At 41.3% G+C, this 15,800-nt stretch overlaps 1 long non-coding RNA gene across 2 annotated transcripts in view; it reads left to right on the top strand.

The window, feature by feature from the left end:
* Positions 1-40: 40 nt before the first annotated feature.
* Positions 41-15,800, top strand: part of LOC132405468 (uncharacterized) — a 30,733-nt gene continuing 14,973 nt past the window's right edge. Inside the window, exons 1-3 of one of the 2 annotated variants that reach the window (XR_009515883.1) lie at positions 41-118; positions 781-934; positions 1,855-1,927. This is a non-coding gene — a long non-coding RNA (uncharacterized LOC132405468). Of the gene's footprint in view, positions 935-1,854; positions 1,928-15,800 lie in introns of both variants that reach the window. The other variant, XR_009515882.1, reaches the window with a different exon arrangement.

The following is a 15,800-nucleotide window of genomic DNA, read 5'->3' as shown; positions in this document are numbered from 1 at the left end:
ATCACGTTCTCCTGCGTCCAACAGGATCTCCAGTACGTCAGGGCAACGTACTGTATGGCCCCGGAACTTCCAGCAGCAATCGATGTTTCAGAAGAGCTGATGGATATCCTCTTAGAAGGTTACTTATAAGGAGAGCTTTTGTTTTATTCACTTGCCACAACGTTGGGTTCTATGTTTTGTTTTTGTCGAGAACGTTGTCGGCGAGTCCGGATTGTAATGGAAAATAACTGCAGTATTCTCGCAACAAGTCTCGATCATCTCTGCGTTGAAGGGAATGTTGTTAAATTTGCAGTTCAGTGTTCTTCACCCCAAAGTGTTTTACTGGAAAATTGTATGATGCTTTCGCTGATTTTGAGTTGTAAATGTGAAAAGGCTTGCGGAAATTCTGCAGGCCGATGTCTAAAATCTGTAAAATATGCACTTTCCGACAATAACGGGTTATAAGAGATTTTTTTGCGGTTCAAGCGGGTTGAGGTGGCGAAGCAGTTGACGTCTGATGTTAATACGCTTCATAGTTTCTATAGATAATTTATCCACTTTAACATATCCATGTCATCACCGCATTGTATAAAATGACCCTCCCACCATTTCATAAATGTTCAGTTTCACAAATAACATTTGCCATCACGATTATAGAAATATGCGGTTACAAGCAATGCTGTGGACCGCTTGGGAGGGAGTCTTACAAAATCAAAGTTGTCAAGGCTACTTAAGTAAGATGTTTTTATCACAAGGAAACAAATCTTGAAAAACGACTAACAATTACACTTTTAAAATCAGCTGAACGACCTGAATTCAAATAGCATAATGGTTAGTAAATTAACTTCGTGGGAGTGTTCGCGTCGACCACTTCGCGTGGATCTTGGGAAAACGGAAGGAACACTTCACAGGAGGAAGAAGGAAAAGGCTAAAGTGGAAAGATATATGATAAACAGTGAGTAAATTAATCTTGGCAAACAAATAAATTGAGCTGTCCACGGGAAAGGTTATTAGAATTAATAATTGAATCATAGAAATATTAATGGTTAGGGAATAAGCAAATATAGGCATGCAAGGCTTTATTCATTGGATAGAATTACTAAATATGGCCTCCAGAAAAAAAAGATGAGCATTAGAATAATAATTATTTTTTCCATTGGTATTCGAATAGCAACCATAATAACAAAACAGCCTGAGGTAGACATTATTGTCCAAGTAGGAAACTATAAAGTTATTAGAGAAACCTGCTAAGTTGCAATAAATATAATTAAGTACAGGTTAGTAGGGTGTAGAGTGTTTAAGATCAGCAGAAAACTTGCAGGATAAAGCATGCAGAATACGTGGGAAGTGAAACACAAAAAAAATTAACTGGTGAAGATTTAAATGCATGAAACAATGAATAGAAAACTTGGTCTGTCTGAGGTATTTTGGATAAGTTGAAGTTTATGGAGGAGAGTATTGTGTCCAACCAAAATAAAAACGATGGTCAAATTTGGAGGTGATAAAGGCAAAGATGTCTTTGGTGTGCCATTTACCATTGTTGCAAGGTATTAATATCTATTTTGGATTAAAACTTCACGATTATAGCTACTTTGGGTTATTGAATGTGAATGCAAAATAAAATAGCCTTTAGTAAAATTCAGGCCTGTGAGTGAGAAATTTATGGATACAAGCCCTTACTGCAGATACTTAAGTGCAAAGTATAGGCTGACAGAGCAGCACAGAAGTACTGTTTCAAAAGAGAGGTTAAACAATAAATTGTCATGTCAAATGGATTTGTTTGCCAATATTGGTCCTTCAATCAAAGTTCAAAGTAAATTTATTATCAAAGTACGGATATGTCACCACCTATTACTCCAATTCATTTTCTTGCAGACATTCACAGTAGATACAAAGAAACACAATAGAATCAATGAAAACCACACACAAAGACAGACAAACAACCAACGTGAGTAAGCCAAGTGTGCAATTAAAAAAACAATAAAAAATAAATATATAATATTGGAAATATGAGTTGTAGAGTCCCTGCAAATGAGACCATAGGTTGTGATGTAGTTCAGTTTTGAAATGAGTGAAGTTGTCCACCTGGATCAGGAGCCTGATGGTTGAAGGGTAATAACTGCTCCTGTACCTGGGGGTATGAGAACAAAGCTCCTGTTATTTCCTTCCTGATGGCAGCAGTGAAAAGAGAGCATGGCCTGGATGATGGCGTGCTCGATGATGGATGCTGCTTTCTAGTGACAGTGCTCGCGGTAGACGTACTCAGTGGTGGGGAACACTTTTGCTGTGGTGGACTGGGCTGTATCAATACTTGTTGCAGGTTGTGATGCAATCTGTCAGAATACTCTTCATTGTGCTGAATCTGCACAAATGTCTAAGAAAGTAGAGGCATTGCCTTGCTTCCTTTGTAATGGCATGTATGTGCTGGTCCGAGGGCAGATCCTCGGAAATGATAACGCCAAGGAATATAAAGTTACTGACACTCTCCACCTCCAGAACCCTGATGAAGATGGCTTCATGCGCCTCTGGTTTCCTCCTCCTGTAGCCAATAATCAGGTCTTTGGTTTTGCTGACGTTGAGTGAAAGGTTATTGTGGCACCATTCAGCCAGTTTCAATCTCCCTCCTATATGCTGATTTGTCTCCGCCTTTGATTCAGCCAACAACAATAGTGTTGTCAGCAAGTGAATCTGGCATTGGAGCTGTAATTGGACCGTAAGACATGGGAGCAGAATTAAGCCATTCAGCCCATCAAGTCTGCTCCGCCATTCCATTATGGCTGATCCCAGATCCTATTCAACCCCATATGCCTGCCTTCTCGCCATATCCTTTGATGCCCTGACTGATCAGGAAAAGATCAACTTCTGCCTTAAATGTACATACAGACTTGGCTTCCACCGCTGTCTGTAGCCGAGTATTCCACAGATTTACTACTCTCTGGCTAAAAAAATTCCTCCTTACCTCTGTTCTAAAGGGTCAGCTTTCCCAGTGTAGGGATGGAAAGGTATGTGTTCGTGATGGTAGTGCAGCAGTGGTCAATCAACATCTGTAGTACAAATTGTTAATATTACATTGCTATTCTCTGGATCTTGCTTGGTTCAACTTGATTGCCACATTGCCTACTTTCCAACATTGTCTATTAATTAAATGCTTCATTAGTTAATTAATTGTGGCTGTCTTGAGGTTGTGAAAATAAATTTTAATGTTCTTTACATGGAACCTACAGTATATTTAGCAACATTTCCACATTGATCAAGCCTTGTTGGCATTGCTTGTGTTTAATTTTAAACCATTTTACTTTCTATCTCTCTTTTTCTTTTAAAACATCTTATTTAATCTCTTTCTTTCTGTACTTAATCCAACACTGAATTCACCCATCCTTATTTGCACATTTCAGTCTTATTACCTACAAGCTGCAATTTCTTGGCCTATTCACCTCAGAAGCTGGATGCTTTTCTCCTTCACTGCAATATTATCAGCTGGCATTTGCAGCAAGTTGCGATGTAATAATGCAAACATTTGAACAGCTCAAAGCAAGCATTCCTAACTGTGATACTGTTGGATCATTTGCACATCAAATTATGGGCCAGTAAAATGACAATAGTGAATTAGACATTAAGATAAAAAGAGCATATTGAAGGTTACTTTAAGAGTCATGGATTTGTGGTGTTTACTCTTTGGTAACAGGTAGTAAATACTGCTTAACCAGTAAAGTAGGCATTTATCATGATTGTAGCAAAATAATAAGACAAATAGGATCAATTACAGAAAAGACAACAGAGGCAATCTTGAGGTTAGAAATAGACCAGCAACACAAAATAACAAGTCAAAAAATATGATTGGCTGGTGATATCCTGATGAAGAAAAAAAACCTCAGCCCAGCATCTGGGACATTGTGAATAGCTGGGTCAAGGGCATCGTAGAGTCATAGTCAGATTCAGGAAACAAACTTTTAGGCCCAGCTTGTCAGTGCCAGCTATTTAACTCAATTTGGTCCATATCCCTTTATGCATTTCCTATCTATTACCTGTTTTTATGCCTTTTAAACATTATAATTGTACCTGTCACTATCTCTTCCTTTGTCTGCTCATTCTACCTACACACCACCCACTGTATAGTAAAGTTGTCCCTCAGGTTCCAGTCCTGATGAAGGGTACCAGCCAAAACATTGACTGTTTATTCCATTTCTTAGATACTGCCTGACCTACTGAGTTCCTCCAGCATTTTGTGTATTGCTCCCTTTAAAACTTGGCTCTCTCATCCTAAAACACTTCGACAATGACTTGGATGTCTTGGACCATGTGATTATTCACAGACTTTGAAGACAGACAGCTCAGAGGAAGTGCCTGTCATTTATTTAGATAACATTATAATCAGTTCACAAAGGTTTAGGATTTCATTTGTATCATCAGAATTGTCCACAAAGAAGGTAAGACTTGACACAGGTAATGCAATTTTGACCATGTCTTGCAAAGGCTATTTAGTGGAGACTGAGTAAGATCTGAGGAAGATTTCACTCTCTTAAAGACTTCTAATTACAGAATTGCTAAATGGACTGAAACAAGCCCAAACTGAGTTGGGTACATTGAGGATGTGAAAATCTGATGATGTGTACTAGACATGGACAGCTCAGCTCAGCTCAAGGTCAGCTCAATCCAGCATGGCTAGGATGAAATGCAATGGAGCAAAATATGTCATTTCCACTGTGTAGGAGAGTGGTACAGTTCTGACAATCTTTCCAAATGCTCACTTTTGATTGCCTCTGTAGTCCCTCACCTAGACTGTTTGTCCAGATGTAAAACATTGAACTTCCTTGTTTGAGGAGGCTTCAACTTGTCTCAGCTGTTTGTCCTGCGTACACCTTTGGAGATTGGGTGGAGGCTATTGAGAATACTTCTGGCCACTTTGTAGCTGCATCCACCACTACAAGAAAGTTCTGCCCATGAATAGTCCAACAAAGTTCACGCGAATCCTCTGTTAGGCCATTCTCAGGGACGGAGAGGCACTGTGCTTGGCATCTTCTGGATGTGTTGGCATCCTGAACAGTGCATGGCAAGCTGCTCGATCTGCTGATCTATTCCAGGCCACCAGATTGAAATGGTCAGTTTGTCGGGGCTGGAGGAGTGGGACGTGCCAGTGTTCAGCTCAGTACTCCATCAGGTTTACTCGTCTGTGCCAAACTGAGCTGTGGCTCGCAACTAACAGGCTCCGGGAATGGCTGCCGTGATGACTGGCTTCATAGCTGTTAACTCACTTTCATGAACTTCAGTTCCGAATGTTATTTGCTTACTTTTATTGTTTTGCACGATTTGTTTTTTTACTGCCCATTTGGTGTTTAATGGCCCTTTTAATGGATTCTATTGGGTTTCATTGTTTTGTGGCTTCCTGTGAGGATACAAGTCTCAGATACATACTTTGATAAGAAATATATTTAAAACTTAGAACTTTGAGCTTGGAGATGATCAGCATGTGGCTTCTCCAATACTTTAGCTCTCGGCTTGGATGGTACAACTCTCAATCCTCACTTAAGGCAACCACTGTCAAGGGCAAGCTTTTCTGGGTGCTGGTAAAAATGGTGGAACTGGGATTTCTGCTGCACATTCCAGCCATGTTGGGTGGCTATGTAGACCTGAGACAGTGAGGGGTCTTTCCTGGTTTCCCTTTGGATCATCTCTGCCATAATAGGAAGACTTCCGATTTGTGTTAGAGAGAATACATCAAGAGGGGTGTCACTTCTTTGTAAAATTTCCTGGTTCTCCCCTTTTCCATGCTGCCATGAATTTGCCCACTCACCTAACCTATCCAAATCACCCTGCATCCTCTTAGCATCCTCCTCACAGCTAACACCACCGCCCAGCTTCGTGTCATCCGCAAACTTGGAGATGCTGCTTTTAATTCCCTCGTCTAAATCATTAATATATATTGTAAACAACTAGGGTCCCAGCACTGAGCCTTGCGGTACCCCACTAGTCACTGCCTGCCATTCTGAAAAGGTCTCGTTTACTCCCACTCTTTGTTTCCCGTCTGCCAACCAATTCTCTATCCACATCAATACCATACCCCCAATACCTTGTGCTTTAAGTTTGCACACTAATCTCCTGTGTGGGACCTTGTCAAAAGCCTTTTGAAAATCTAAATATACCACATCCACTGGCTCTCCCCTATCCACTCTACTAGTTACATCTTCAAAACATTCTGTAAGATTCGTCAAACATGATTTTCCTTTCACAAATCCATGCTGACTTTGTCCGATGATTTCACCTCTTTCCAAATGTGCTGATATCACATCTTTGATAACCGACTCTAGCAGTTTCCCCACCACCGATGTCAGACTAACTGGTCTATAATTCCCCGGTTTCTCTCTCCCTCCTTTTTTAAAGAGTGGGGTTATATTAGCCAGCCTCCAATCCTCAGGAACTAATCCAGAATCTAAGGAGTTCTGAAAAAGTATCACTAACACATCCACTATTTCTTGGGCTACTTCCTTAAGCACTCTGGGATGCAGACCATCTGGCCCTGGGGATTTATCTGCTTTTAATCCCTTCAATTTACCTAATATCACCTCCCTACTAACATGTATTTCCCTCAGTTCCTCCATCTCACTAGACCCTTGGTCCCTTACTATTTCCGGAAGATTATTTATGTCCTCCTTAGTGAAGGCAGTAGTTATTCAATTGGTCTGCCATGTTTTTGTTCCCTATGATCAATTCACCAGTTTCTGACTGTAAAGGACCTACATTTGTCTTGACCAATCTTTTTCTTTCTATATCTATAAAAGCTTTTACCGTCAATTTTTATGTTCCCTGCCAGCTTTCTCTCATAATCTTTTTTCCCTTTCCTAATTAAGCCCTTTGTCCTCCTCTGCTGGTCTCCGAATTTCTTCCAGTCCTCTGGTGCGCTGCTTTTTTTTGCTAATTTATATGTTTCTTCTTTGGACTTGATACTATCCCTAATTTCCCTTGTCAGCCACGGGTGCACTACCTTCCCTGGTTTATTCTTTTGCCAAACTGGGATGAACAATTGTTGTAGTTCATCCCTGCGATCTTTAAGTGCTTGCCATTGCATATCCACCATCAACCCTTTAAGTATCATTTGCCAGTCTATCTTAGCTAATTCATGTCTCATACCTGCAAAGTTACCCTTCTTTAAGTTCAGAACCTTTGTTTCTGAATTAACCATGTCACTCTCCATCTTAATGAAGAATTCCACCATATTATGGTCACTCTTACCCAAGGGGCCTTGCACGACAAGATTGCTAACTAACCCTTCCTCATTGCTCAATACCCAATCTAGAGTGGCCTGCTCTCTAGTTGGTTCCTTGACATATTGGTTCAGAAAACCATCCTGCATACATTCCAAGAAATCCTCTTCCTCAGCACCCTTACCAATTTGGTTCACCTAATCTATATGTAGATTGAAGTCACCCATTATAATTACTGTTCCTTTATTGCACGCATTTCTAATTTCCTGTTTAATGCCATCCCCAACCTCACTACTACTGTTAGGTGGCCTGTACACAACTCCCACCAGCGATCTCTGCCCCTTAGTGTTATGCAGCTCTACCCATATCGATTCCACATCCTCCAGGCTAATGTCCTTCCTTTCTATTGCGTTAATCTCCTCTCTAACCAGCAATGCTATCCCACCTCCTTTTCTTTCCTGTCTATCCCTCCTGAATATTGAATATCCCTGGATGTTGAGCTCCCATCCTTGGTCACCTTGGAGCCATGTCTCTGTGATCCCAACTATATCATATTCATTAATAACTATCTGCACATTCAGTTCATCCACCTTGTTACGAATGTTCCTCACATTTACACACAAAGCCTTCAGGCTTGTTTTTACAACACTCTTAGCCCTTATACAATTATGTTGAAAGGTGGCTCTTTTTGCTTTTTGCCCTGGATTTGCCTGCCTGCTATTTCTACTTTTCACTTTACTACTTTTTGCTTCTACCCTCATTTTACACCCCTCTGTCTCTCTGCACTTGTTCCCATCCCCCTGCCACATTAGTTTAAAGCCTCCTGAACAGCAGTAGCAAACGCTTCCCCTAGGACATTGGTTCCAGTCCAGCCCAGGTGCAGACCGTCCTGTTTAAACCGGTCTCACCTCCCCCAGAACTGGTTCCAATGCTCCAGAAATTTGAATCTTTGAACCCCTTTGAAATCTTTGAAATTTGAACCCCCTTGCACCATTTTTCAAGCCACATATTCATCTGAAATATCCTCCTATTTCTACTCTGACTAGCTCATGGCACTGGTAGTATTCCAGAGATTATTACCTTTGTGGTCCTACTTTTTAGTTTATCTCCTAACTGCCTAAATTCACCTTGTAGGACCTCATCCCGTTTTTTACCTATATCATTGGTACCTATGTGCACCACAACCACAGGCTTTTCACCCTCCCATTCCAGAATGTCCTGCAGCCACTCAGAGACATCCTTGACCCTTGCACCAGGGAGGCAACATACCATCCTGGAGTCTCGTTTGTGGCTGCAGAAACGCCTATCTATCCCCCTTACAATTGAATCCTCTATCACTATAGCTCTCCCACTCCTTTTCCTTCCCTCCTGTGCCGCAGAGCCACCCATGGTGCAATGAACTCAGCTGTTGCTGCCTTCCCCTGATGAGACATCTCCCCCAACAGTATCCAAAACAGTATATCTGTTTAGGAGGGGGATGACCTCAGGGGACTTCTGCACTACCTGCCCACTGCTACGCTGTCTAGTGGCCACCCCTTCCCTTTCTGCCTGTGTAGCCCTTACCTGCGGTGTAGCCAACTCACTAAACGTGCTATTCACGACTTTCTCAGCATCACGGATGCTCCAGTATGAATCCAATCGCAGCTCCAGACGCTCAATGCGGTCTGCCAGAAGCTGCAGTTGGACACACTTCCTGCACACATAGTCGTCAGGGACACTGGAAGTATCCCTGATTTCCCACATGCTGCAGGATGAACAAACCACGGGGCCAATCTCAGCTGCCATGACCTACCCAATACTTGCCTCAACTTTTGAAACTTTCCCCTTTGAAAGGAACTTACCCGGCCTTACCTCACTTGGAGTGAAGCTCGTCCTCCGCCTCTTCTCGTTGAAGCCTCTCGAGTCAAAGCCTCAAATCTCCACTGCTTCACTGGCACACTCACTCACTGGCCACTGTCTATGTTTGGCAGGAACCTGTTATAGTGGTTGACAAATCTTAAAAAGGACTGCAACTCTGACACGTTCTTTGGCCTTGGAGCATCCACCACTGCTTGAATTTTCTCAGCACACTTGTGTCATCCTTGTGTGTCAATAGTGTGGCCACAGTATGTAATGCTTGATATAAAGAATTCACACTTGTTGCATCACGCTCTGAGCCCATGATTTTCTAATGTTTTTAACACTATTGAGATTTAGGAAATATTCCTTGTCATCCCCACCAGTGGCAGTGATGTCATCCAGTGCTTGAGCAGCCTTGCAGCAGCTGGTCCGTAGCTTTCTTGCAGAGTTCAGGTAGAGGTGCTACTCCAAAAATAAGTTTATTACAGGGATAAAGCCCTTTGAGTGTTTATGGTGAGAAATACTTTGTACTCTTCACCATTTTCACCAAAGTCCACTTTGCTGAAGTGTTTTCCTCCAGAAAGATTTACAAGATTTCCTGGGTAGAGGGTATTGATCTACTTTCTGTCCTGGGTTGATGGTGACCTTAAAATCACCATAAGTCCTGACAGACTCATTCTTCTTGGCTATTGGGACCACTGGCATTGCCACCCAACCTTGGAAAAAATTCCTTCAGCCTCCATGAGATTAGCTCACAAACCACTTTTTCACAGATGGTATAAGGAACTGGACGGACTTTGTAAAACTTGGGTGTGGCATTTTCATTTAACACTATTTTACCCTTGATATGTTTGAATTTTCCAGTGCCATCCCTGAACACTGCTGTGGCACATCCAGTGTCTCAGCCAATCATGCCCCACAATTCTGGCCCTTCTGTTCTTACCATGTACTCAGTAGTGGATCAAATACATTGTTTAATTTGTATTATTGACAAAAGTTATCAGATTCTTTCTTAAGTCTTGTGGGGACAATTAGTTGTGAACAGGTCATGCAATATAGTCAAAGTTATTAATGTGATTATTTGAGGCAACAATTACAGAACAGGATTTGAAACTTGATGCACCAGAGGCCTAACAGAAAAAGCAATCAAGTGGATTGCATAGTACAGGGGTGTTAAGTCCAACTTGTAGTGAAGGGTTCAGTGAACAAGGAGTCCAAAAATTGAGAAAGTTCATAATTGGTTGAATTTGTGACTATATTAATATAACCAGTTAACCTACTGCTTAACAACTTAATGTATCAGTTAATATAAGCTTTCTTTTTCAAAGGGGAAATAGGGTACCTTTAAGAAATGATTTATGTTACGTGGTACGAGCCTTTTACATTGTTGTCTCCACATTCTGAAGTTCACTTTAGTTACAGCCGTCATTAAAGGATGTTCTGTTCTAGCTCCACATCAATCGGACTGCCTTTGTGTGCAATAACAAAAAGGTAACCCACAGAAACTATTGTACAGACACCAACTGAGCCAAATCTGACATATGAGACAGTACAGCAGAAGCCACATTCTATAGTAACTATGGCAGTGAGTGCTGCACCATCTTCCTGGACTTTAGCAGCTTGAACAATTTACTTCTGCTAATATCAGATGTTGCTCTGTTTTTGACTTTCAGTTTGAATTCAGAAAAATGCTTAACCAGGCGAATCATCAGAAGGTTCAGAGTGTAAGGGAAGGGTTTTAAAAGCTCATCATTAGTTTTCACAAAGAATTCCTTTTAATGCAGAAGATGGAAAGTAATTCACTTCTATTAGTATTTTGTTTTGAAGTCACATAGAACGTTGCAATGAAAAACCTATGCTTTAACTAGACTATTCCTCCTCCCACCCTGTCTCCTGCAAAAATGCTATCCCTTTCTCTCAATTCCTCTGCCTCTGCCGCATCTGCTCTCAGGATGAGGCCTTTCATTCTAGGGCAAAGGAGATGTCTTCCTGTTTTAAAGAAAGGGGCTTCCCTTCATCCACTATCAACTCTTCCCTCCATTGTGTCTCCTGTATTTCATGCACCTCTGCCCTCACCCCATCCTCCCGCCAGCCCACCAGGGATAGAGTCCCCCTGGTCCTCACCTATCACCCTACCAGCCTACAGATCCAACGTATAATCCTCCGTAACTTCTGCCACCTCCTATGGGATCCCACCACCAGTTACATCTTCCCCTCCCCCCCCAACTCTCGGCTTTCCGCAGGGATCGTTCCCTACGCGACTCCCTTGTCCATTCATCCCCCCATCCCTCCCCACCGACCTCCCTCCAGGCACTTATCCCTGCAAACGGAAGAAGTGCTACACCTGCCCCCACACTTCTTCCCTCACCACCATCCCAGGCCCCAGACAGTCCTTTCAGGTGAGGCACCACTTCACCTGCAAGTCAACTGGGGTGATATACTGTATCTGGGCTCCCGATGTGGCCACTTATACATTGGAGAGACCCGCCGCAGACTGGGAGACCGTTTTGCCGAACACCGGTGCTCAGTCCTCCAGCAGTGGCGGGATCTCTCTGTGGCCACACACTTCAATTCCACAGACCACTCCCACTCCGACATGTCTGTCCATGGCCTCCTCTACCGTCAAGATGAGGCCACGCGCAGGTCGATGGAGCAATACCTTATCTCCCGCCTAGGTTGCCTCCTTCCTGCCGGCATGAACATCCAACTCACAGACCTCCATTGATACCCCTGCTGCCCCCCCTTACCCCACCCCTATTTATAATTTTGCTCTGGTTCTCTTTTTCCTCCCTCACTATAATCTCCCCCCAGCCCTACCTTTCTTTCTCTTTTATTTCCCATAATTCTCCACCTTCCCCCCCAGTTCATTTCCCTCCAGCCTATCACTTCTCAGCTCTCTACTTCAAACCTCCCCCCACTTCTTATCCCCCCCAACCATCCCATGTTACTTCACTCCTGATGAAGGGTTTCGGCCTGAAACGTCGTCACTACCTCCTCCCATAGATGCTGTCTGGCCTGCTGAGTTCTTCCAGGATTTTGTGTTTTTATTTATTTCTAGCATCTGCAGATTCACTCGTGTTGCAATTAAGTACCTAGTTTTTAAAAACTAATTTCTGATGGCCAGTTTGATAAGTGTTATGTACTCAGCATTGATATCTTCAGTTACTTGGTTTCAACAGTTAATGAATTATTTTTACATATTTCAAGATGGTGGTGTAAATGTAGGCTGGCAATTTTCTTTTTTGTCTTAGACTCCTTAATGTTGATGCTGTGATACAAAATTATAAGAGTATATTTTTACATGTTACAGTTGTTGCTGCTGCATGTATTTATGACCACAATAGTGTTATCCAGGAACATTCCCATCCTCAGTGACAGCAGTACCCAGAATATGAGTGTTAAAAAAAAGGCTGAAGCATTTGAAACCATGCTCAGACAGACATGCTGAGTGGCTTCTCCACCTCGGCCTCCTCCCGAGATCCCTACCATCACAGAAACCTGCCGTCAATCAGTTCGGGTCATCTTATGTACTACTAAGAAACGAATGAAAATATGGTGTACATTAAAGGCTGCATGTGCAGACTACACCCTAGCTGTAATACTGAAGATCTGTGGTCTAGATCAAGCAGCACCTCAAACCTATCTCTTCCACTATAGTTACAGCACATCATTCTCCTTAACATCTGCCGGCTTCAAAGGGATCCTACCATCAACCATAGCCTTACCTTTCCCCACTCTCAACTTTCCACAGGGTTCACTCTCTGTGATTCCCTTGTTGATTCATTCCTCTCCCCTGATCTCCCTCCTGGCACTTACTCCTGCAAGTGAGACAAGTGCTCCTTCACCTCCTCCCTCACCACCATTCAGGGCCCCAAACTGTCCCTCCACTTCTCAGATGTGGTTGGGGTCAGGTGTTATGCAGTGGGCCTGAATTTATTCACATTTAACAAGTGCTAGTGGAGGAAAAGAGGTGTGAGCTTTGTCCCTTAAGTACACAAGTCCTTGTGTAAAATAACATAATAATGCACAAGGGGCACTATGTCATTTTAGCAAGTTTTAATAGGATATTGGATTTTTGAGATATTAAATTTTGGGCTATGAACTTTGGACTTTGGCCCTCGAGAAATAAGATGTTTTTGTGGTCAATTTTGACTGCTTTGCATTTTTTTCCTTGATTTCTCCCAAGCTATTGTCATAATTATTTAATCATAATTATTGTCATAATTAATTAAAATGTTCTTAAAAGAAATCCTCCTTGTGGAAATTTAGTGGAAGATTTGAAAACACAAGGTGTATGAGTAAGATCAACTTGTATTAGAAGGCTGAATGTCTGCTTTTCAGTACCATACATTAACTTGAAATGATCTATCCCTCAAGTTAAATTGTGATAACAGACCCAATGACACAAATGTACATGCAAACTTGATTACCTTAAATGATAAATGGTTCTCAGCAATTTCATGGCAAAATCATATCATGGAACTTAATGAAAAATGTCATAAAAGGTTAATCAATCAGAAAATTTAACTGACCGTAGCTATTTAGATTTCTCTGGCCAAAATTGCAGGCATTGTTGAGCCTACTTGAACATATTCAGGTGGTGAGGAGAACAGAGGCGCAGCAGGTTAATCTGTGTTGGATTGGGAGATGGCTGTTCCATCGGCACTGCTGTCTAGTGTTCACTACCTGGAAGACAAGCTAGATTGCTTTCACCAAATAGTGGCAGATAAGGAACTGCTGCATGCTTGTTATTGCAGAAACGTGGCTGCTGGACAACATCCCATTCATTATTAATCTTCAGGCCATGTCACTCAGGGACTTGTGCTAATATTACTTTGTGGCAGTATGTGCTATCATAACTATATGTGCTCTGTGCGACTGTACGTACTGTGTTTTACACCTTGGCCCTGGAGGAATGCTGCTTTGTTTAGCTGTATACAAGCTGCCCAAGAATTCCTTGGGCAAACTTGAAGACCAAATTTTAATCATGTTTAATCATAACACATGTCTGTCCACTTTTCTGCAGATCTTTGAGAGCATGGTCCCAAAGCAGATAACATAAGACTGTGAAAATAATTTGATATTTCTGAAGATGATCACATTTATATCTTCATATCTCAGTCATCTTTATTTATGTCTGTCTTCTTCAGTGGATTCTAGAAGCCCACAATCTTTTGAGTGAGGCACAACAGACTTTCACCAAATAATGTTGTACAGTAGGTACTTGATAAGACAAGGGAATTCTAATGAAAGCTACATGGTGATAGTTGATTCATTTTTTTGTATACCTATGTAAATCTTTGTGTCAGCTAGTGAAGATCATTGTTAGCCTTTTTCTGCAGGTACTCCTGTTTCCAAAGGTGAAATGTTAGAAGGACAATGAACATGAGAAACATATTGTTTAGAGAAATACTCACCAACATGCTGCTCCTGAAGAATTGTGATTAAAGTAGGGTTTATGACCTTTCCTGTTTTGTGTGTGGTAAATAAACTATACATAATTTAAAGGAAGTCTGATAGGTTACTTTACAAAGGAAATATAAATTACTTATATGTTCAAATAACCCATCTACCAATCTTGCCACTTTGCATTTCATTATTAATTACTGACATGCTAATGGATAGATGGATTCCTGTTAATTGGGTTACCGATTGATTGGGACAGCTGCTTATCTGGGATAACTGTGAGAGAAGTGAAACTGATCGAGAAAATAGCCAGAATTTCCTTCATTTATTTTGGGACACAATGCCACTTAATTGGGAGTAAGGACTGTTGCCAAACAGTTTCTAACTGGCATCAGTTGTGTGCACTTGTGTGGTTGTTAACATTACACTGTACTTAGAGAGAAAAGTTTTCAAGTAGTATCAGTTGTGTGTGTTTGTGTAGAAATTACAGAGATTTTTGCAACTGATAGTTAGTGAAAAATAGACATAAAATTCGGAACTGTTTTGCTCACCATAGTTTCAAGCGCAAAGGGTTGGAGATGCCTGAAATGGTTGCGAGTAGAAATGAAATGATTTCACTACTTGAACTATTTAGGAATTGCAAAGAACTTGAAGGCATTGACAATTATTTTGAATGTTACAGTGAAAACGGAGATTTGGAGAATGAAGTTGTCAAAAAGATTGCATGAAAGCAGTCCATTATCTGCACTCGGTATCTGCACTGATTTTATTTATTTACATCCAATCTAAAGAATATGGCAATATACAATTCCTCCATTGATAACTATTAAGAGCTAATATTCTGTTTTATAATACTTTAGATGTTTTGGTAGTGTTCTAATTTGTTCTGTGTTTCATTTAATTACATAATTTTTTACTCAGTTAAATGGTAGTTCGTCTTTTTTATACCTTAATAACTCTCCATGTAGTGTTGGCTAATTGGGTCAGCTGTTTAATTGGGCCAACATGTATTGTTCCCTATTAAGACCCAATTAACCTGAATACAACTAAAGAAATTTCTCCTCATCTCTGTTCTAAAATGGATGTCCCTATACTCTGATGCAGTGCCCTCTGGTCCTGGACTCACCCACTATAGGAAACATCTTCTCCACATCCACTCTATCCAGGTCTCTCAATATATTTAATAGGTTTCAATGAGATTCTCCCTCTCCCCCATTATTCTTCTAAACTCCAAATGAGTGCAGGCTCAGAGCCATCAAATGCTCCCGATACATTAACCCTTACATTCCTGGAATCATTCTAATGAACCTCTTCTGAACCCTCTCCAATGTCAATACTTCCTTTATAAGGGGCCCAAAAATTACTCATAATACTCCA

This window comes from Hypanus sabinus, chromosome 15 (genome assembly GCF_030144855.1).
Source record: "Hypanus sabinus isolate sHypSab1 chromosome 15, sHypSab1.hap1, whole genome shotgun sequence".
NCBI classification, from domain to species: domain Eukaryota; kingdom Metazoa; phylum Chordata; class Chondrichthyes; order Myliobatiformes; family Dasyatidae; genus Hypanus; species Hypanus sabinus.
The sequence above is the reverse complement of the archived record's forward strand: the minus strand, read 5'-3'. Positions and strand labels throughout refer to the sequence as shown.